The sequence below is a fragment of the Palaemon carinicauda genome, chromosome 20 (genome assembly GCF_036898095.1).
Source record: "Palaemon carinicauda isolate YSFRI2023 chromosome 20, ASM3689809v2, whole genome shotgun sequence".
Taxonomy (NCBI): domain Eukaryota; kingdom Metazoa; phylum Arthropoda; class Malacostraca; order Decapoda; family Palaemonidae; genus Palaemon; species Palaemon carinicauda.
Genome location: NC_090744.1, coordinates 111890654 through 111913313, shown reverse-complemented (window position 1 = coordinate 111913313; position 22660 = coordinate 111890654). Strand labels below are relative to the sequence as shown.

At 49.0% G+C, this 22660-nt stretch overlaps 1 long non-coding RNA gene across 3 annotated transcripts in view; it reads left to right on the top strand.

The window, feature by feature from the left end:
- Nucleotides 1-22660, top strand: part of LOC137614372 (uncharacterized) — a 46317-nt gene that overhangs the window by 6166 nt on the left and 17491 nt on the right. For 2 of the 3 annotated variants that reach the window (XR_011039074.1, XR_011039075.1), the window contains 3 exons: nt 12716-12852; nt 13447-13588; nt 22036-22189. This is a non-coding gene — a long non-coding RNA (uncharacterized lncRNA). The remainder of the gene's footprint in view (nt 1-12715; nt 12853-13446; nt 13589-22035; nt 22190-22660) is intronic. The other variant, XR_011039076.1, reaches the window with a different exon arrangement.

The following is a 22660-nucleotide window of genomic DNA, read 5'->3' as shown; positions in this document are numbered from 1 at the left end:
ATTGAGGGGTGGTGTCTGGTTTACTTTGATTTTGAGGGGTGGTGTCTGGCTTACTCTGATTTTGATAGATGGTGTCAGGCATACTTTGATTTTGAGGGGTGGTTCCTGGCTTACTTTGATTTTGATGAATGGTGTCAGGCATACTTTGATATGGAGGGGTGGTGTCTGGCTTACTTTGATATGGAGGGGTGGTGTCTGGCTTACTTTGATTTTGAGGGATGGTGTCAGGCATACTTTGATATTGAGGGGTGGTGTCTGGCTTACTTTGATTTTGAGGGGTGGTTCGTGGCTTACTCTGATTTTGATAGATGGTGTCAGGCATACTTTGATATTGAGGGGTGGTTCCTGGCTTACTTTGATTTTGATGAATGGTGTCAGGCATACTTTGATATTGAGGGATGGTGTCAGGCATACTTTGATATGGAGGGGTGGTGTCTCGCTTACTTTGATATGGAGGGGTGGTGTCTGGCTTACTTTGATTTTGAGGGGTGGTGTCTGGCTTACTTTGATTTTGAGGGGTGGTGTCTGGCTTACTTTGATTTTGAGGGGTGGTGTCTGGCTTACTTTGATTTTGAGGGGTGGTGTCTGGTTTACTTTGATTTTGAGGGGTGGTGTCTGGCTTACTTTGATTTTGAGGGGTGGTATCTGGCTTACTTTGATATTGAGGGGTGGTGTCTGGCATACTTTGATATTGAGGGGTGGTGTGTGGCTTGCTTTGATATTGAGGGGTGGCGTCAGGCATACTTTGATATTGAGGGGTGGTGTCAGGCATACTTTGATATTGAGGGGTGGTGTCAGGCATACTTTGATATTGAGGGGTGGTGTCAGGCTTACTTTGATATTGAGGGGTGGTGTCAGGTATACTTTGATATTGAGGGGTGGTGTCTGGCTTACTTTGATTTTGAGGGGTGGTTTCAGGCAAACTTTGATATTGAGGGGTGGTTTCAGGCAAACTTTGATATTGAGGGGTGGTGTCAGGCATACTTTGATATTGAGGGGTGGTGTCTGGCTTACTTTGATTTTGAGGGGTGGTGTCTGGCTTAATTTGATTTTGAGGTGTGGTGTCTGGCTTACTTTGAGTTTGAGGGGTGGTTTCTGGCTTACTTTGGGTTTGAGGGGTGGTGTCTGGCTTACTTTGAGTTTGAGGGGTGGTGTCTGGCTTACTTTGATTTTGATGGATGGTGTCAGGCATACTTTGATATTGAGGGGTGGTGTGTGGCTTACTTTGATTTTGAGGGGTGGTGTCTGGCATACTTTGATATTGAGGGGTGGTGTGTGGCTTACTTTGATTTTGAGGGGTGGTGTCTGGCATACTTTGATATGGAGGGGTGGTGTCTGGCTTACTTTGATTTTGAGGGGTGGTGTCTGGCTTACTTTGATTTTGATGAATGGTGTCAGGCATACTTTGATATTGAGGGGTGGTGTCTGGCTTACTTTGATTTTGATGAATGGTGTCAGGCATACTTTGATTTTAAGGGGTGGTGTCTGGTTTACTTTGATTTTGAGGGGTGGTGTCTGGCTTACTCTGATTTTGATAGATGGTGTCAGGCATACTTTGATATTGAGGGGTGGTGTCTGGCTTACTTTGATTTTGATGAAGGGTGTCAGACATACTTTGATATTGAGGGGTGGTTTCTGGCTTACTTTGATTTTGATGAATGGTGTCAGGCATACTTTGATATTGAGGGGTGGTGTCTGGTTTACTTTGATATTGAGGGTTGGTGTCTGGCTTACTCTGATTTTGATAGATGGTGTCAGGCATACTTTGATATTGAAGGGTGGTGTCTGGCTTACTTTGATTTTGATGAATGGTTTCAGGCATACTTTGATATTGAGGGATGGTGTCAGGCATACTTTGATATTGAGGGGTAGTGTCTGCCTTACTTTGATATTGAGGGGTGGTGTCTGGCTTACTTTGATATTGAGGGGTGGTGTCTGGCTTACTTTGATTTTGATGGATGGTGTCAGGCATACTTTGATATTGAGTGGTGTTGTCTGGCTTGCTTTTATTTTGAGGGATGGTGTCTAGCTCACTTTGATTTTGAGGGATGGTGTCTGGTTTACTTCGATTTTGATGAATGGTGTCAGGCATACTTTGATATTGAGGGGTGGTGTCTGGCTTACTTTGATATGGAGGGGTGGTGTCTGGCTTACTTTGATATGGAGGGGTGGTGTCTGGCTTACTTTGATTTTGAGGGATGGTGTCAGGCATACTTTGATATTGAGGGGTGGTGTCTGGTTTACTTTGATTTTGAGGGGTGGTGTCTGGCTTACTCTGATTTTGATAGATGGTGTCAGGCATACTTTGATTTTGAGGGGTGGTGTCTGGCTTACTCTGATTTTGATAGATGGTGTCAGGCATACTTTGATATTGAGGGGTGGTTCCTGGCTTACTTTGATTTTGATGAATGGTGTCAGGCATACTTTGATATGGAGGGGTGGTGTCTGGCTTACTTTGATATGGAGGGGTGGTGTCTGGCTTACTTTGATTTTGAGGGATGGTGTCAGGCATACTTTGATATTGAGGGGTGGTGTCTGGCTTACTTTGATTTTGAGGGGTGGTTCCTGGCTTACTCTGATTTTGATAGATGGTGTCAGGCATACTTTGATATTGAGGGGTGGTTCCTGGCTTACTTTGATTTTGATGAATGGTGTCAGGCATACTTTGATATTGAGGGATGGTGTCAGGCATACTTTGATATGGAGGGGTGGTGTCTCGCTTACTTTGATATGGAGGGGTGGTGTCTGGCTTACTTTGATTTTGAGGGGTGGTGTCTGGCTTACTTTGATTTTGAGGGGTGGTGTCTGGCTTACTTTGATTTTGAGGGGTGGTGTCTGGCTTACTTTGATTTTGAGGGGTGGTGTCTGGTTTACTTTGATTTTGAGGGGTGGTGTCTGGCTTACTTTGATTTTGAGGGGTGGTGTCTGGCTTACTTTGATTTTGAGGGGTGGTATCTGGCTTACTTTGATATTGAGGGGTGGTGTCTGGCATACTTTGATATTGAGGGGTGGTGTGGCTTGCTTTGATATTGAGGGGTGGTGTGTGGCTTGCTTTGATATTGAGGGGTGGCGTCAGGCATACTTTGATATTGAGGGGTGGTGTCAGGCATACTTTGATATTGAGGGGTGGTGTTAGGCTTACTTTGATTCTGAGGGGTGGTGTCAGGTATACTTTGATATTGAGGGGTGGTGTCTGGCTTACTTTGATATTGAGGGGTGGTGTCTGGCTTACTTTGATATTGAGGGGTGGTGTCTGGCTTACTTTGATTTTGAGGGGTGGTTTCAGGCAAACTTTGATATTGAGGGGTGGTTTCAGGCAAACTTTGATATTGAGGGGTGGTGTCAGGCATACTTTGATATTGAGGGGTGGTGTCTGGCTTACTTTGATTTTGATGGATGGTGTCTGGCTTACTTTGATTTTGATGGATGGTGTCTGGCTTAATTTGATTTTGAGGTGTGGTGTCTGGCTTACTTTGATTTTGAGGGGTGGTTTCTGGCTTACTTTGAGTTTGAGGGGTGGTGTCTGGCTTACTTTGATTTTGATGGATGGTGTCAGGCATACTTTGATATTGAGGGGTGGTGTGTGGCTTACTTTGATATTGAGGGGTGGTGTCTGGCATACTTTGATATTGAGGGGTGGTGTGTGGCTTACTTTGATTTTGAGGGGTGGTGTCTGGCATACTTTGATATGGAGGGGTGGTGTCTGGCTTACTTTGATTTTGAGGGGTGGTGTCTGGCTTACTTTGATTTTGATGAATGGTGTCAGGCATACTTTGATATTGAGGGGTGGTGTCTGGCTTACTTTGATTTTGATGAATGGTGTCAGGCATACTTTGATTTTAAGGGGTGGTGTCTGGTTTACTTTGATTTTGAGGGGTGGTGTCTGGCTTACTCTGATTTTGATAGATGGTGTCAGGCATACTTTGATATTGAGGGGTGGTGTCTGGCTTACTTTGATTTTGATGAAGGGTGTCAGACATACTTTGATATTGAGGGGTGGTTTCTGGCTTACTTTGATTTTGATGAATGGTGTCAGGCATACTTTGATATTGAGGGGTGGTGTCTGGTTTACTTTGATATTAGGGTTGGTGTCTGGCTTACTCTGATTTTGATAGATGGTGTCAGGCATACTTTGATATTGAGGGGTGGTGTCTGGCTTACTTTGATTTTGATGAATGGTTTCAGGCATACTTTGATATTGAGGGATGGTGTCACGCATACTTTGATATTGAGGGGTAGTGTCTGGCTTACTTTGATATTGAGGGGTGGTGTCTGGCTTACTTTGATATTGAGGGGTGGTGTCTGGCTTACTTTGATTTTGATGGATGGTGTCAGGCATACTTTGATATTGAGTGGTGTTGTCTGGCTTGCTTTTATTTTGAGGGATGGTGTCTAGCTCACTTTGATTTTGAGGGATGGTGTCTGGCTTACTTTGATTTTGATGGATGGTGTCAGGCTTACTTTGATTTTGAGGGGTGGTGTCTGGCTTGCTTTGATTTTGAGGGGTGGTGTCAGGCAAACTTTGATATTGAGGGGGTGGTGTCGGATATACTTTGGTTTTTGGGTAGGGTTGGTTGTTTGGGCTATGGCTATATAGGTCTTTGTAGTGAAGGTGCTTGCAGTACAGCACTGTGTGTGGTTGTAGTGTTGCTGTGGCTGTACAGGGTTGGGTGAGGTGGTGGTGTCTTGCAGTACAGGGTTGTGTGTGGTTGTAGTGGTTCTGTGGCTGTACAGAACTGAGGTTTGATTTGATGGTGGTAATTGCAGCAGCTGTACAGGGTTGGGTGCGGTGGTGGTGTCTTGCAGTACAGGGTTGTGTGTGGTGGTGGTGCTGTCTGCAGTACAGAGCTGGTGGTAGTGGCAAATGTACAGGGCTTAGTGTGGTGGTGGTGGTGGTGGTGGTGGTGGTGGTGGTGGTGGTGGTGATGGCGAAGACTATGACAGCCATACAAGGCTGGGTGTTGTGGTATTTGTTGCTGTACAAGGTTGGGTGTGATGGTGGCAATGGTGGTGGCTGTACAAGGTTTGGGATGGTTGGGCGATTTCATCTGTATCACGGGTGTGGGCAATCCCTCCCAGGATTCTGTAAATTTATTATTTGTTCCAACACGAATACTTACCTCGAACTACTTTCTTAGGAGTTGCCTGTAACCTCCTCTCTACCGACCAGAGTTTTGTGTAGTGTACCCCCCACCCCATTTTCTAAGGAGGCCTACCCCCGGCATTAAGGAATGTGCCCCGAGGGTAGGCTTATCGTAGGTCGATGTCCGCCCGGGTCAACAGCTTCAGTAAGTTCTCTGGTCGCGACGTGTAAACACGTCGCCCTCGTTCTCTATCGATCCTTTGTGTGCGTTCTGAGTGTCCCACGTGTTCCCCGCGTGGTAACTTGTGTTTTCCTGTGTACTTTTCCCGGGTGTTCCTGTGTGTTCATCTTCCACCCGTGTGCTTACCCAGTGTATTCCTTGATTCCCTTCGTGCTTGTGTCTTGCGTGTGTGCATTATGGAGCAAATCCGCCGTTGTCCGGGGCCCAGGGCCGGTAAATCGTGTAGAGCGTTCCTCTCCAAGCCTGAAGTGGACCCTCACTTCCTTTGCTCCTCCTGTAGGGGAAGGGTTTGTTCGTCAGCAGATACGTGCCCCGAGTTTGTAGGCTGGAGTGATATCCAGTGGGTACGTTACGGTACTAAAAAGAGAAAATCGGCGAAACGTTCCCCCAGAAAAGCTAGCGTTACTTCGCCGCTACCATCACCCAGTGAGCGGTCCGACGGGGCCTCTGTTTCGCCGTCCCCTACACAGAGTAGGGGCCGAGGTAAGTCTGTCGTAGAGAAGGAACAAAGCGGCCTTCCCCAAGAGCCTAGTGAAAGTGCAGTGCCGGTTGCGGGCCCTTCTAGGGCTAGTGAAGAACCCAGTTGTGTGTCCGGAGAGTCGGCCCTTGTGCTCGGGGGGCACGTGTCCTCCGATGACCCCTTGTGGGGTAGTAACGCGGTGTCTGTGTCTTCGCCGCCCTCGTGGGCCTGTGCTTCAGGGTCTTCGGTAGGCGGAGACAACCAGAAGAAGTTACGATCTTTGGGTAATGATGCCTTCGGTTGGAGGCTTCCGAAGACACCAGGTAGGTCCCCGTTAAGAATGGAAGAGGGCCTGGACCCCTGGCTCCCTAGCATGGAGCGCCTTGAATCGTTCCCGGCCCCCCTCACGGAAGTCCCCGAAGATTTCCTTCAGCCGTCAACCTCGGGCACTCAACGCGTGAAGAAGTCCCCCGCAGTCCCCGCTACCGGCCGACAAACGATAAGTACAGTGTCGTCGGGTTCGTCGGAAGATTATTTCTCGTCGGGGGAAGAAGTCAGGAGAAAACAGTCGTTGGAGGGAGCGGTCTAGGAGCAGGCGTTCCCGTTCTAGGTCGCGCTCCAGGTACAGTAGGAAGCGCTCCCACTCCCCAGGACGTAAGTATAAGAGGAGTAGGTCTCCTGATGGCGACTGGGTCTTCGTACCCCAGGACTCAAGGGTGCCTTGTTCCCCGGACCGCCGGTCAAGAGAGTTCTCGCCAAGGATGCCGTCCTCAAAACACGACCTTGACCCTCGCAACCAAGCTCGCAGGAAGGACTCTACAGGAAGGCATAAGTCCTCGAAGCCTCCGGTTCACTCCGCCCAGCGGGGGGAAACGCGCTTCTTTTCGGGCGGCCTGGCCGAACCAGCCCAGCTGGTGCGGCCTTCGGGTCGGAAGGAACGGTTCCCGCTGCCGGGTCAGCCCACGGGAACCGCGTCCTTGGCACCCAGAGCCCTTGAGCGGACGAGAGTCCCCGCTGAATCGGCGATGCCTGCGTTAACCCAGGCCCCTGGTGCGGACGTCCCCGCCGATGAAGTCCAGTACCTCGGTAGGACGGCACCCCTGGCCCCAAGAGCTAGACGTCCAGTCGGTGTGCCCGGTAACCCAGCTCCCCGGCCCCAAGCCGAGACCTCGGCTAACGGAAGGGAGGGTTCACCAACGGAGGACTCGGCCTATAGGAGGGTGGTTGGCCTTATCAGGAGGCACCACAAAATTGAGGAACCTACAGCTACGGACGAAGACTACTTGAGGTCAAGCCTGTTACGGATTATGCAGACCCCTACCCAACCTAAGACGTCTCTAGCGCTTCCTCTAGCCCGAGATCTGGTCCTAGGGCAGGAGTATGTGGACAAGGTGGTGGCTAGTAATGCCGAGACCCCCAAAACCCAGAGTTCCTCAAAATTGCTCCAGGGCCTCAAAACTCAGGGCAAAGTATATGTGCCAGAGGGGCGTCGCCCAGGCCCCTGTAAAGTGGAATCATCCATTGACATCCTGAGTCAGGGCATCTCAGAGGATAGAGCCTCTTCGGCCCCAGTCTGTTTCTCGCCAGCGGAGGCCTCCATGATGGAGGAAATGTCAAGGGATCTAGTGAACGTCTCCTCTTGGCTGGACTGGTGGGCTTCCACCCTAGTAGGAGTACAAGCCTCGTTCGACCCCGAGGACCCTGACCAGCAGAGCCTCCTGAGGGACCTTATTACCTCCGGGGGTAAAACCCTAAAATTTTTAACATACCAGTCGCTCGCCTTCACGGCTAACTGGGTACTCCGTAAGAGAGACACCGTACTGGCTAAGGTGTCCCGGAAGGTGCCAGACAGGGAAGCGCGGGCCATACGGAGCTTACCCTTGTGGGGAGAGTCCTTGTTTCCCCTGAAAGAACTAGATACCATCATGGAGAAGGTCTCGAAGAAGAAGGAGTCTAACAACCCCAGGCCTACGCCTTCTAGGAGACCGCCCTATAAGAGGTCCGTCTCGGATAGTGCCACAACGGCCCAAGCCTCTCCCAGCACGACGAGGAGAGAGGCTCCCTCTTCCTCCTGGTCCTCAACGCCTCAGCCACCCCATAGGGGAGCTCCAGCTTCCTCAAGCTCCTTCAGGTCGGGTTACTCTGCCTCTAGGAGAGACCGTTCAGGCCGTTCCTCCAGAAGGAGATAGTGGGAGGCCCCCTATCCCCGCCCAAGCCTCGGGTTGGGGGATGCCTCAGACTACATTGGCAAGCATGGAAGGCTCACGGAGCGGAGCCTTGGACAGTGTCCGTACTAAAGGAGGGCTACAGACTACCGTTCTTAGCGGAACCACCCCCTCTTATCCCGGCCAGCCGGGCGGAATGGCTAGCCCCCAGAGACCCGTTGAAGAAGACCGCCCTTGAAGAGGAGGTGTCCTCCATGTTAGAGAAGGGCACCATGGAAGAAATTCTTCTCCCAGGCCCGGGTTTCTACAGTCGTCTGTTCCTAGTAGAAAAAGCGACGGGGGGGGTGGAGACCGGTTATAGATCTGTCGGCTCTCAACAAGTTCATCAAGAAGACGGACTTCAAAAGGGACACTCCGAAGTCAGTTCTGCTGTCCTTGAGGGAGAAAGATCACATGATGACCATAGACCTCAAGGATGCCTACTTCCAAATTCCGGTCCACCCCTCGAGTCGTAAGTTTCTCTGGGTGAAATGGGGTTCCCAGATCCTGCAATTCAAGACCCTTTGCTTCGGATTGTCAACAGCGCCCCAGGTGTTCACGAGAGTCTTCACGACTGTCTCAGTGTGGGCTCACGAACGAGGCATTCGCCTCATCTGATACCTGGACGACTGGTTGCTTCTTTTCTCCTCGAAGGACCTCTTGGAGGAACAAGGGATGAAACTCCTCCAGTTTTGCAAGGATCTGGGCATCGTAATCAACCCGGAAAAATCAAACCTATCCCCATCCACCAGAATGAACTACTTGGGAATGACGTTAGATACCATTCTGGGAAAAGCCTTCCCTTCGGAGGACAGAATAAGCAACCTCATGAATATCATTCGGCCGTTTCTGTCGGAGCACCCCAGGAGAGCGAAAGACTGGCAGAAACTGATAGGTCACCTGGTCTCATTGGAGAAACTAGTTCCCCAAGGGAGGGTAAGGCTCAGAGCCATACAATGGAACCTGAAGAACCTCTGGTGCCAACTGGACTCACAACAAGTTCTAATCCCAGTTCTACCAAACACGAGACCCTCCCTGGAATGGTGGCATTGCCGGTCGAACTCACTCAAGGGGATGCCCTTCGGGAGCTACCCCCCCCCTGAGTTACTACTGTTCACAGACGCCTCCAACCAAGGGTGGGGAGCCAATCTCCTCGACGAAACAGCACGAGGGACCTGGTTGGACGGAGAAAAGGAACTCCACATCAATGTCCTGGAGTTGAAGGCAGTCCAGAAGGCTTGCCTACACTTCGCGGATCTGCTAAAGGGAAACACCGTGGCGTTGATGTGCGACAACGCCACGGTAGTAGCATACATAAAGAAGCAAGGAGGCTTGAAGTCGAAGGAATTGTGCGATCTCGCCATAAAAATTCTAGATTGGGCAGAAGAGAACCAAGTGGTGTTATTAGCGAGGTTCATTCCCGGGAAGAAAAACGTGCTGGCCGACAGTCTTAGCAGAGTGGGCCAGATAGTAGGGACAGAATGGTCCCTTCTTCCAGAAGTAGCCAAGCTCATCATCCAACGTGGGGGTTCCTCGGTGATGGACCTCTTTGCAACAAAACTCAACGCCCAACTCCCCGTATATTGTTCTCCTGTACCAGACCCGAAAGCAGCCTGAGAAGACTCCTTTCAGCACAAGTGGGACAATCTAGATGTGTACGCTTTTCCCCCTTTCACGTTGATAAGGCAAGTGCTCAACAGAGTAAGGACAGCCCGAAACCTAAAGATGACTTTGGTAGCGCCCTGGTGGCCGGAGAGAGAGTGGTTCGCGGACCTAAAAGACCTGGCGAGTCAACCACCGTGGCCTCTGCCCGACAGGTCAGACCTTCTGCATCAACCTCATTTTCTCAGGCTCCACGACAACCCACTCTCCCTACGTCTTCACGCCTGGAGACTATCGAGCGTCTCCTGAAGAAAGAAGGATATTCTTCATCCACTGCTAAGAGAATGTCGCTATACCTGAGAAAGTCGTCAGCCACGGTCTACCAGGCTAAGTGGGCCTCCTTCACGAAGTGGTGCTCTGAAAAGCGCATTAAACCTCTTAAGGCCTCTGTCCCAGACATAGCAGATTTTCTGGTGTTTCTTAAGAGACAAGGTGGGAATGTCAATCCCAGCCATAAAAGGGGTTCGGGCCGCCTTAGGCCAAGTCTTCCTCCTGAAGGGCATCGACCTGGGGGCCTCGAGGCACATAGCGATGCTTGTCAAGAGTTTCGAGCAGAACTGCCCCCCAAAGGCGAGTAGGGTGCCCCAGTGGGACTTAGCCAAGGTCCTGAAGATGTTGTGTGGCCCCCCCTTTGAACCTTTGAAAGATATCGTGGACAGAGATCTCGCCCTCAAGGCAGTCTTCTTACTGGCCTTGGCGTCCGCTAAGAGAGTGGGTGAGATCCATGGTCTGTCATATGACGTTTCTCATTCGAAGGGGTGGAAAGAAGTATCCTTCAAGTTCGTTCCTTCTTTTGTGGCTAAGACTCAGAACCCAGCAGTCTGGGATCCGAGGTTCGAAGGTTTTTCAATACCTGCCATCCCTAGGACGAGTAATTCAGAGGATTTGAAATTATGCCCTGTACGGACAATTGGAAAATACCTTGAAAGAACGGCTCATCTCCGCCCAGGCATCAAGAGCCTCTTCGTATCCACGGGTATTACTAAGAAGCAAGTGTCCAAGAACACCATTTCCTTCTGGTTGAGACAAGTTATTGCCAGAGCCTACAAGGAAGAAGGCATAGCAGTGCCAGGCACCCCCCCCCCGACCTCATGACATCAGGGGCCTGAGCACCTCCTTAGCCTTTGAGAAAAACATGGCAGTAGGTCAGATCCTGCGAGCAGGTACTTGGTCGGACCAGTCAACCTTTACTACCCATTACCTCAAGGACTACTCGAGGAAGTCCTTAGACGGGTTCTCCATTGGAACAGTCATCTCCGCCCTCCAAGCGGTGTAACGGTAAAAGCCCCAGGCTCAATCACAGCTAGCAACCGGGAGACACAGGTGCGGCTTCCTTCCATCCTACCCAGTTGCTTCCTATCCTCATCGGGGAGTACCAGCTTATACCATTGGATAACACATTCTTCACGACTACAATACTGGAAGAAGCATCAGAAGAAGTTTTTTCAAAGGGTGAGCACTTAGACACTAACGTGAACTCTTGTGTAGTTACCCTCTCATCCGTTTTCTAGTAGGTACCGTTATCCCTGGGCCTCTTGGCCTCCGCTTCCCGGGTCAGGGGGTCAGAATAGCACTCCCGCCTCCTAAAGTGTAAGTCTCCTAAGAAAGTAGTTCGAGGTAAGTATTCGTGTTGGAACAAATCAAAAATTTTAAGTAATTTTTATTTTTCCTAACATACTTACCGAGAACTACTTTCGGGTAATGGCCCTCCCTTCCTTCCCCGAGTGCCTCTCTTCCCTTGCAAGCATTGTGCTAATCCAATAGAACTTACTGAAGCTGTTGACGCGGGCGGACATCGACCTACGATAAGCCTACCCTCGGGGCACATTCCTTAATGACGGGGGTAGGCCTCCTTAGAAAACGGGGTGGGGGGTACACTACACAAAACTCTGGTCGGTAGAGAGGAGGTTACAGGTAACTACTAAGAAAGTAGTTCTCGGTAAGTATGTTAGGAAAAATAAAAATTACTTAAAATTTTTGATTTTTAGCCCAAGTCCTCAGTTTGGGACATCTGAACTCTTCTTGGCACAAAACTTTGATGATCTAGGAACTAAAATTTATTACAAATTTCATACCCAAAGAAATTTTCTTTCTATTATAGAGATTTTAGATGGACTATAGTATTTATGCATATTTCATAACTTAACTGAATTTATATACATGTAATTTATGCTCTTTTAATGAATATAGTGATTTCAGAACTGGGTTATTTTTTGTAACCCAAACTGTATGTTTTGTTTTATTTATTCTACTTAACGAGTATTAAAAGCATCCTTAAATCAAGTGGAAATTGACAATAGCTAAAAAATTTATATAGAGTAAGGGACTCTATATTATTTTAGTTGCTATTCATATGTTTTGGGTAAGTGTGCTTGTTAGTATTTTCTTATTAAATTAGGGAACGAGATTATTTTTAAACATTATTGGTGCTGTAAAGTTTATAAACCACAAATTTGGAATTGGAGTATAATTACAGAAAAATAAGTTTGGTAGACATCCCCGACCTACAGTAGTGTGAATGTTTGACGTGTGCCAAAACTTTTATTTTCTGTATTCAAATATTTTGGTAAATTTTAGCATTTCGAAGTCACAGATTGATAGTAGAATTGTGGCAGCCAACATTAAACTAATGTTTTGGTTCTGTAGTGCGGTCAATTTAATTTTTCTATCTGTTACTTGCTTCGGGAAAATCTGAATATTTAGCGCTTTCTAATCTATGTCATGATAGGCACATGGGAAGATAAGTTACCATCTGCAACATAAAGTCTGAAGAATGTTAAGGGAAATAAGATAAGACAATTACAATTGTTTATTGTATATTTTTAGTGATAGTCTAGGTCACGAAGCCAACGAGGTCGGAGGTTGACGCTGAAGGGGTCAAACTTCCCCCCAGTACCATAGGGTAATTGAATGTGGTTAGGTTAGGTTGTGCTCTTCTTATTCTACTAGTTCTGTAGGTGACAACCTTATGGGAACATGTCTCCCTATTTATCTTATTTTAGAAATGAAATTGTTAATTTATTTGCCTCCCATTTGCCTGTTTATAATACTGCCTTCTGTTGCAGGGATGATGGAGGAGCATGGTTCCCTACGTGATTTTCAATCCATTACCCAGTGAGACGCCAGACCAGTTGGAGTGTCCTAGTATTTGAGGAAAGGAGCAGACGGATAGGAAATCTTGTCAAAGAATAAAACATAGTTGGTAAGAAAGAATTCTAATTACAGTGTTAGCGAGGCTAATGGGCCTTTATCTATTACTACACGTAAAGCCAACAGAAAGAATGGGTAGGTTTATTGAAAAGAAAGAGACCTTGAAATGGAGATTTTTTTAAGGAGAAAACAATACGAAGATATTTTGGGTATGATTGTTGTGTAAACCCATAATCTTGTGTTCCATGCAATGTGATTTAAGCAAACACATCACAAATCTTTGCCAATTCTACGACAGAGATTTTTGGCTCGGAACAACCTTCAAAACCAGGGCAGTGAATCCACTGGTATTACTAAACCACTGGTACACATGGTGAAAGGAGCCTCAAAATTTTTCAGCATCGCAGATGTATGAGTTTTGAGCTCTCGTGCTAAGCTTTCCAGCTTGTGGGAAAAGGGAATTCCTCCCTTCAAAGGATGAGTCTCCATGTAAAGGACGAGGGTTTGTATTTGTGTAGGAGTGAATGAAAACATTTTTAAGAAATCTTTATTTTTCTTAACTACAGGATACGAACCCTTGTCTTATAACTTCGTCTTCAATTATTCATATTTTTGCCTGTTCCCATAATTCTGTCTTCTGTTGCAGGAATGATGAATTGAAGGGCATGGTGACCTAATTGACTCCCTTCCATTACCCAATTTTGTTTTGAGACACCCGACTTGGTGTGTCAAGAGTATTTGAGGAAGGAAGCAGACGGATAAGAAAACTTTTCAAATAAGAAGAGTTGGTAAGAAAGAAGTCTAATCAATGATAGTGAGGCTAATATGTCTCTGCAAGAATAGGAAGGTGAATTTAAATGAAAGTGACCATGAAATAGTGAGCACATGTTTTGGGAGAAAACTATACAGTATAAAGATATTTTAGGGTGATTGTTGTGTATTGTATTTGCCAGTGGAATAAAACACTGTAAGGAGAAAAAACAATATTGTGAAGTATTCTTTTACTTGAGATTTGTATGGTGGCTGTAAGTTACAGCTTGAAATTTGGTATTTGTTCCGTAACTGAAATACAAACCACGCTATTTAATATGGGTATTACTTTCAGCGTAGCTAAAATGACGAGCCATTAGAATTTTAACGAGGGTTTACTACCCCCTCGCTAGTTAGCGAAGGGGTAGGGAGGGGTAGCTTGCTACCAATCCCCCCCTCTCACACACCTGTGATAGCTCACTTTGCTTTTGGCTCGGGTGACGATCAGACGTATCTGCTCCCACCCTCGCTTACTTTGACAGCCTTTGATCTTTGTTTTTGCTTTTTCTTTTATACAGTGTGTTTGGAAGTTGGCCTCTACCATGCGGAAGTGTCCCGGCTTACCTGACCGCCCTTGTGGTACTTATAAGTCGGCGGTCGACACGGACTCTCACACCTTACGTCCTTTTTGTAGGGGTCAACGGTGTGATAGGAATAGAGTATGTGGCGAGTGTAGGGAGTGGTCTACCTCCGAATGGGAGAGGTTTTCCCGGCGCTGGAAGAAGAAGTCCAAACGGGATATTTCTCCTTCAGGGATTTCCTTGAAGAGGGAAAATCCCAAGGACTCTTCTTCCGTAGCCCGAACCTCCTCCGAAGCTCCCACTCGATCGGTCTCTTCCGAGAGGCCGTCGAGTGGTAGCATAGGCCATACTTACTTTCACCAGCCTTGGGGTTCAGGAGAGGGAGTTGCCTCCCATAGCGAGGCAGCTCCTCTTCCTCCCCCGGGGGAGGATATTTCAGATAACAATGTGTCTAACAATTTTTTACAGCTTTGGGCTTCCTTGGGGCTTCAGGGTTCGCCCTCCAAGGAAGCCCTGTTTGACACAATCAGGTTGGGTGCTGCTGTCAAACAGTCGCCAACGGTAGCAGAGGTTGATCCTCTGTCTATCATCAACGTTGTTGTGCCAGGGGCTTCCGACGAGTTGGGTCAAACCCCTGCTATGATTCCTGATGTAGCTGAAGGCTTAGTTCCCCCCTCCGAACATCCTTCGAGGGAGGAGCTAAGTCCAACAGTCTCTCCTGCAGGTGATTTTCCCCCTCGGGGGAGTTCACTAACAGAGACTCCTCTTCGGAGGACTGACGATGGTCTGCCTGCTGCCCCCAGAGGACATATCAGATGGAAAGCTCGCCCTCCTCTTCGTTGTAGAGGCCTTCCTTCTCCCCACAAGGGAGTTAGGAGGCGCCTCTTCGGTTCTTCGCCTTCACAGTCCCCCGCAGAGGATCCTCCTCGCAGTGCACTTCTCTGCAGATCGTTCACGATCTCCTTCGCCTGCCAGACCTGCTAACCTCCCATCTCCATTCCTGGCCGCTGATGCGCTGTGGGCGCCCACGCACCCCGTTATCCAACGGGCATCGGTCCCTTCGGGGCAAAAGGGGCTTTCTCACATTGTGAGTAAGTCCCCTAAGCGCCAGGTATCCCCTGTGCGCCAACGTTCTCCTGCGCGCCCGCGCCCAATTGGGCGCAAGCGCTCGCCTGCTGTTCCTGAGACATCAATTCAGAGACCACCTGTTCCAGGGACAATGCGCCAGCGATCTCCTGTTGCTGAGACTACGCGCCAGCGCTCTCCTGCTCGCCAGTGCTGACCTGCGTGCCAGTGCTCACCTGCGCGCCAGCGATCTCCTGTACGCCAGCGATCTTCTCCTCGCCAGTGCACAATTGCGCGCCATAATCCTGATGCGCGCGCGCCCACGATCTCCTGCGCGCCAGTGCTCTTCACCTGCGCGCCAGCATTCGCCCACGATCTCCGGATCTGGGCGCAGGAGGGAAGAATCTTTCTTCTCCTTCCCGTCAGCCATCTCCTACGCGCCTTCGGACCTCGCCTGCGCGCCATCGCGCGCACCTGATCCAGCTCCTGCTGTGCGCCCTCCTGCGCGCCCACGCGCTAAGGGATTCTCCCATGCGTGTGCGCGCACGCTCTCTAGAGCTTAGAGATCCTGCGCTCCCACGCGCACACGAGCAACCACCTCCGCGCGAGCAAGTGCTTGCACACTCTTCTGCGCACCCTCTGCTTTCGCCAGATCGCGCACCTGCGCGCCACCGATCACCTGCGCGCCATCGCTCGCCAGCGCGGTAACGCGCCCACGCACTTCCTTGCCTGTGCGCAGTCGCTCGCCTGCGCGCCATCGCTCACCAGTGCGCCATCGCTCTCCAACACGCCCACGCCTGCCCTCGCCATCATCTCCGCGCGCCTGTACGAACGTTCACCCGTGCGCGAACCAGGGAAAATCCCACCGCGCAAGCGCCAGCGCGAGCACACACCCCCCCTCCGCACGAATCTACAGGAACGAGAGCCTCCAGGTCGTCATCTTCACGTGCCCCCCTTCCCCCCCGCAAGCGCAGAACAGCGCTTCCGCAGGAGGAGGGGGGAACTCCGGATAGGTCCAGGAACCAACCTCCTCCTTCCCTTTCTTTTCAGGCAGGCCCAGTTGTAGTTTCTACTCCGAAGGATCGCCCGATACCCTTCCCTCCAGAGGGAGTCTCTAGCAGCCATGGTTCGGGTCCCTTGTCAGAGCCATCATGCAGGCTTTCAAACCTGGCTTCTCTGAAATGGGCCTCAAATCAATGGCAGCTCCGACCCCTCTGAAGAGGAAGAGAGTAGTAGAAGTCGTGGTAACTTCTCCCAGGGCCAAGCTGGCTCCTTGGAAGTCCTTGAGGAAGGCTCTTTTCACCCCCCCAGACTTTCTCTTCCTCCCCCCCAGACTCTCTCCCTCTCCTGTGGACAGGATTTTTCGTCCTCAGGGGAGTCTACCGAGGTGAGACGTTCTCCCATCGCACCAATGGGAGAAACCCCACCTCGTACAGAAGAATCGTCCTGGGTTGGGGTGGAGAAGAGCCCACAGACGTCGTTGTTGGAGTCCTGTATTCCCCCAGGAGGGAACCTAAGGACTCTTAAGACCATCCCCAAGTCATCCTCTAGGATTCGACCAGAGCCAACAAGACCCGCAGAGAACGTCCACTTGTCCCCCCAAGAAGAGCCTTTGGGGACGGGAGACTTTGCTGCCAGTTCTCCAGGAGGGGAGCCACAGGAGTCAGAGCATGCCTTCTGGCAGGTTCTGACCCTGATGAGGCATCTCAACGAGTTCCCGGATCCTGAGATTCCTCCTCGAGAGGGCAAGGACACGGTCCTGGACCGAGTATTTGGCGCTCAGAAGCCCGCTAAGGCCAGTGCGGCTTTGCCCTGGTTCCAAGGGGTGAAGAGTGCCAGGGATAAGGTTGAGGGGCAGCTCTCCGATCTCGCCTCCTCCAGCCGTTCCACTGCTGGCAACAAGCTCCTCCCTCCTCCTCGTATCCACCAGAGGAGGTACTTTGAGATCATGGAGGAGTCTTGCCTAGCTCTTCCCTTGCACCATTCTGTGGAAGAGCTCACCAAGGGAGTCCCTCTAGAGAGGCTCTCTAGTCGGCAAGTGTCTCTCTCGGCGACTGAGATCCTAACTCAGGAGAAGGTTGTGAAGTGTGCCATGCAGGCTACTTCATGGCCGGATGTCTGGCTGGGGTCTCTTGGCATCTTGTTGCGATCCGAGGACCTGTCTAAGGAGAGCACCAGGAAGGCCCTGGACACCTTCCTCCTTTCGGGCACCCGTACCATTGAGTTTCTGGCCTACCAAGTCTCGAACTTGTGGGCCAATTTCATTCTGAAACAACGTGATGCGGTGGCAGAGAGGTTCCAACCGAAGGTCCCAGCCGTCGAGGTCAGCAGGCTCAGACATTCTTCCATTTTGGGAAAGAATCTTTTTGAGCCTAAAGACATGGAACAGGCAGCTGAGAGGTGGAGGAAGTCCAACCAGGACTCTCAACTACATATGGCTCATACATCAAAGCCCTATAAACCTCCAGCACCTCAACAACCTCGCCCGTCCAAGACTATGAAACCGGCAGTGGCAGCAAAGGCAACGGTGTCAAAGCCCTTTCCTGTCAAAGACAAGAAAGGCAAAAAGTCCTCCAGGGGAGGGAAAAATCATAGAGGGAGTGGCCGAGGCCGCAAACGCTAGGATAGGCAGTCCCCCTGCATGTCCACCTGTGGGGGGATGCCTACAAAGTTGCGCAATCAGGTGGCAGCAACTCGGGGCCGATTCTTGGACGATTTCCGTAATCAGTCGGGGATATCGCGTCCCGTTCACAACATCTCTACCTCCCCTAACAGCGGATCCAGTGTCGTTGAGCTCCTTTGCCATGGGATCAGCAAGGGGGCAAGCCCCACAGGTAGAAGTCGAGACCATGTTAAAGAAGGGCACTCTCCAGGAGGTCGTCGACGGTTCCCCAGGCTTCTTCAGTCGACTCTTTCTTGTAAGGAAGGCGTCTGGAGGCTCGAGACCAGTCATCGACCTCTTAGCTCTGAACAGGTTTGTCAAACAAACCCTGTTCAGCATGGAGATGGCGGACACGTTCAGACTTGCAGTGAGACCACAAGACTTAGTGTGTACACTGGACCTGAAGGACGCGTACTTCCAGATCCCAGTCCATCCGTCTTCAAGGAAGTACTTAAGATTCAGCCTAGACAACAAGATCTACCAGTTCAAGGTGCTGTGTTTCGGTCTCTCCACAGCACCTCGGGTATTAACCAGAGTGTTCACCCTGATTTCTTCGTGGGCACACAGGATCGGCATCCGTCTCCTCCGTTATTTGGATGACTGGCTGATCCTGGCAGACTCTTGAGTCGACCCTTCTTCGACACCGAGACAAGCTTCTGGGACTTTGCCAAGATCTAGGGATCATGGTAAATCTCAAGAAGTCTTCTCTGCTTCCAACTCAGCGACGGGTATATTTAGGCATGGTCTTGGACACCAATCTCCACAAAGCCTTCCCATCAGACAACAGGATAGAAAGGCTGAAGAGGGTCGCAGATCCTTTCCTCAGACGAGAAGAACTCCCAGCCCAATCGTGGTTACGTTTCCTCGGTCACCTTTCTTCCCTGGCCCGTCTAGTTCCAAACGGGCACCTCAGGATGAGATCCCTGCAATGGCGACTCAAGTCCCGGTGGAATCAGGGACACGATTCCCCGGACGTCTTGGTCCCTGGGGTCTTGCGGAACGGACGGACCTTCAGTGGTGGGTGACAGACGAGAACCTATGAAAGGGAGTGGATCTTCTCGTCCTCCCTCCGGATTTGATGCTGTTCTCAGACGCCTCAAAGAAAGGGTGGGGGCCCCATGTTCTGAACCACAGGACCTCAGGCCTCTGGTCAGAATCAGAAAAGGGCCTCCACATAAATCTGCTAGAAATGAATGCCGTATTCCTGGAACTTAAACAGTTCCAACAGTACCTGGCGGGTCACTCCGTGGGGGTGATGAGCGACAACACCACGGTAGTGGCTTACATCAACATGCAGGGAGGTACCTTTTCAGAGCAGCTATCCCATCTAGCAGTAGAGATACTGAGATGGACCGAAGTCCACTCGATTCCACTACCAGCTCGTTTCATTCCAGGCAAGAGGAATGTGCTCGCCGACAGTCTGAGCAGGGCATCCCAGATAGTGAGTACCGAGTGGTCTTAGGATCGTCTAGTAGCCAACAAAGTCCTGACTTTGTGGGGTTCCCCTACGGTGGATCTGTTCACGACAGCTTTGAATTTCAAGCTTCCGTTGTACTGCTCCCCAGTCCCGGACCCAAAGGCACTCTGGCAAGATGCCTTCCAACAACGGTGGGACAACATCGACGTATACGCCTTTCCCCCATTCTGTCTGATGAGAAGAATACTCAACAAGACCAGAATATCGGTTAACCTTTCAATAACCTTGATAGCTCTGCTATGGCATCACACAGAGTGGTTTTCGGACCTTCTGCAGCTCCTGACGGAACTCCGGAGAGAACTTCCTCCACGACACGAGCCACTCAAACAACCACACGGCCAACATCTTTCACAAAGCCGTAGCTTCGCTGCGGCTTCATGCCTGGAGACTATCCAGCATCTCCTCACAGAGAGAGGCTTTTCGCAACAAGTTGCTGAAAGGATGTCTCGACACCTGCGAAAGTCATCCGCAGGGGTCTACCAGGCAAAGTGGAGAGTTTTCTGTGGTTGGTGTCGTGGAAGGAGTATCTCTCCACTCGATGTCACTATTCCAGCAATAGCGGAGTTTCTCGTGTATTTGCGGGAAGAAATGCGCCTTTCAGTCTCGGCAGTGAAAGGCTATCGCTCAGCCTTAAGTCTTGCCTTCAGGCTCAAAGGAATGGACATTTCCTCTTCGCTGGAACTTTCTCTACTCATACGAAGTTATTAACTTGCCTGCCCTCAGTCGGAAGTGAGACCTCCTCCATGGAACGTGGTTCGAGTTCTCAGGTCTCTTAAGAGACCTCCCTTCGAACCATTACGCCAGGCTTCTGATTGCCACCTGACTTGGAAGACGGTGTTCCTACTTGCTTTGGCCTCGGCCAAGCGAGACGGCGAACTTCATGGTCTCTCGTATGACCTCGCCCATTCAAGGGGATGGGGGAAGGTAACGTTTGTTGCTAAGACTCAAAATCCAGGATTGCCGGACCCTCGGTTAGACTCTTTCCGGATTTCGAGTCTTCGTTGTGTAACAGATGACTCGGACCATCTCCTACTGTGCCCAGTGAGGAGTCTGAGGCTCTATCTTAAGAGAACAGCTGCAATTCGTCCTCGGGTGCAGGCATTGTTTGTGAGCACCGGAAGGACGAAGAGGAGGGTCACTAAGAATACTATCTCGGCGTGGATTCGCAAGGTTATCCATCATTCCCTGAATCCCGACCCTCCTCTGTCACGTCGCCCTAGAGCACACGATGTCAGGGGCATTGCTACGTCTCTGGCCTTCAAGAAGAACTACTCAGTGACGCAGGTTTTACAAGCAGGGGTTTGGAAGCGTCAGACGACCTTCACAGCCCACTACCTGCAAGACATGACCCACAGGAGGCTCGATAAGTTTTCTATCGGCCCTGTGGTGGCTGCACAACAGCTGGTTTAAACCTCAGGCTCCTTAATGGACAAGTAGCAGAGGGTTGAGGGCATTGTTACCTGGTTTAATCTGCATGAATGAAAAGGTATGCCTGGCCCTTATTCTTTTCTTCATTCTCCCCTCTCTTTGGGAAAGCACCATCCTGGGTTCTCTGCACAGCTGACCCAAACCACTGCAGGTAAACCATGTTTCCTTGTGTTCCTAGTATTAAGATAATACTGTCACGTCCCCCATACCCTTACGAGGTGGTATTTCGAACGTCCTATCCTAGAATTCCATCTAAAGGACTTCAGGTCAACTTCCTAGGACGAGTCACACTTCATTCCTTCACACACAAGCTTATGTAGGCCGCGGTCCTTGCATCGCAAGGCACTTGTGAGGTGCAGGGACTCCTTATCTTTGAGTACTGACACACTCAGATACTGAGTCCCCAGGCAAAAAGCCAAAAGCCAGTAATGGCTGGGACTTACCACCCTACCTAAGGGTTGAGTCGCCCATATTAAATATCGTGGTTTGTATTTCAGTTATGGAACAAATGACAAATTCGTAGATAATTTGTATTTTTCCTAACTATACAAACCTTAGCTATTTAATCAAACTTGCCCGCCAGCCCTGTCCCCCGGGAAGTCCTACCTCTAAGCAAAGTGAGCTATCACAGGTGTGTGAGAAAGGGGAGGGGTAGCAAGCTACCCCCTCGCTAACTAGCGAGGGGGTACTAAACCCTCATTAAAATTCTAATGGCTCGTCATTTCAGCTACGCCGAAAGTAATACCCATATTAAATAGCGAAGGTTTGTATAGTTAGGAAAAATACAAATTATCTACGAATTTGTTATATACGAATTTGTTATATTTTGTGATTTAATGAAGCAGACCTTGGAGGTTGGGGAAGTCATCGTTTTGCCAGCTTTTGGGTGTTGTTCAATGAGTTTGTTATTTTGTCTATTAAATAATTACAAATTTCATATACAAAATGTTCAATTTTTTTATAAGCAAGGTTGAGGAAGGATTACTAGCAGCTTAATCATAACTGATTCAAAATATTTTCCAACATTTTGGCAAGTTTATTTTGTGCGATGTAAAAGTTCATTATTCTTGAAATCTAAAATGTAAAAGTTCATTATTCTTGAAATCTAAAATATTTCATAGATGGTGCAATTTGACTACATGAATTGCAGATAGAAATAAAGTTCAGATAAAGTTTGTGAAGGAGATAGTGTGGTTATTTTAAAGCTTATAAAGAATTTATTTTAAGGAGAATGGTGTTATTTAGTAGACTTTTGAATTATTTTTTTCACAGAAACTGGAGCCTTGGGTTCGATTTTTTTCTTCATTCATAGAGAATCAAGAGTGTATACCACATTATTAGTGTCTGGTCAACTTGACTCTGGGAATAATTCGGAAACTATTTTTCAGCTAAGACTGTATGTATCGAGAGCTTCCTTTTATCTCTGGTTAGTAACTTAAAAAGAGTCATCACAAAGAAATACAGTACCCAATATGCATTCTCTTATGAGTTCTTTCAATTCCTGGGGGTTGTGAAATCAAAACTGCGAACTTCACTACTGATTTTCAATTTATGGTTACCGGTATCAGTTAACATACACCTTAGTTATAAACCGAGGTTCAATAAAAAGTTTGATAAATTAGTTGAAGCTCTTGATGTTATCTATTCTTATTCTATTTTAATACATTGATTACTTGAATTTTATGTGACTATTCTGAAGTCTTACTTCATCATTACTCATTTACAATAGTACTGTACTATCAATCACTAGAGGTTTGAGTAAACTTTCTTGAATTTATTTTAGGCCTATTTAGCTTCTGGAAAGGCAGAAAATTATTATGGCTTAATTTGGTATAATTTGCATTCATGATAGTCCCAATAGCTATAGTCTTATTAAATGGGACTTGATTTTCCATTT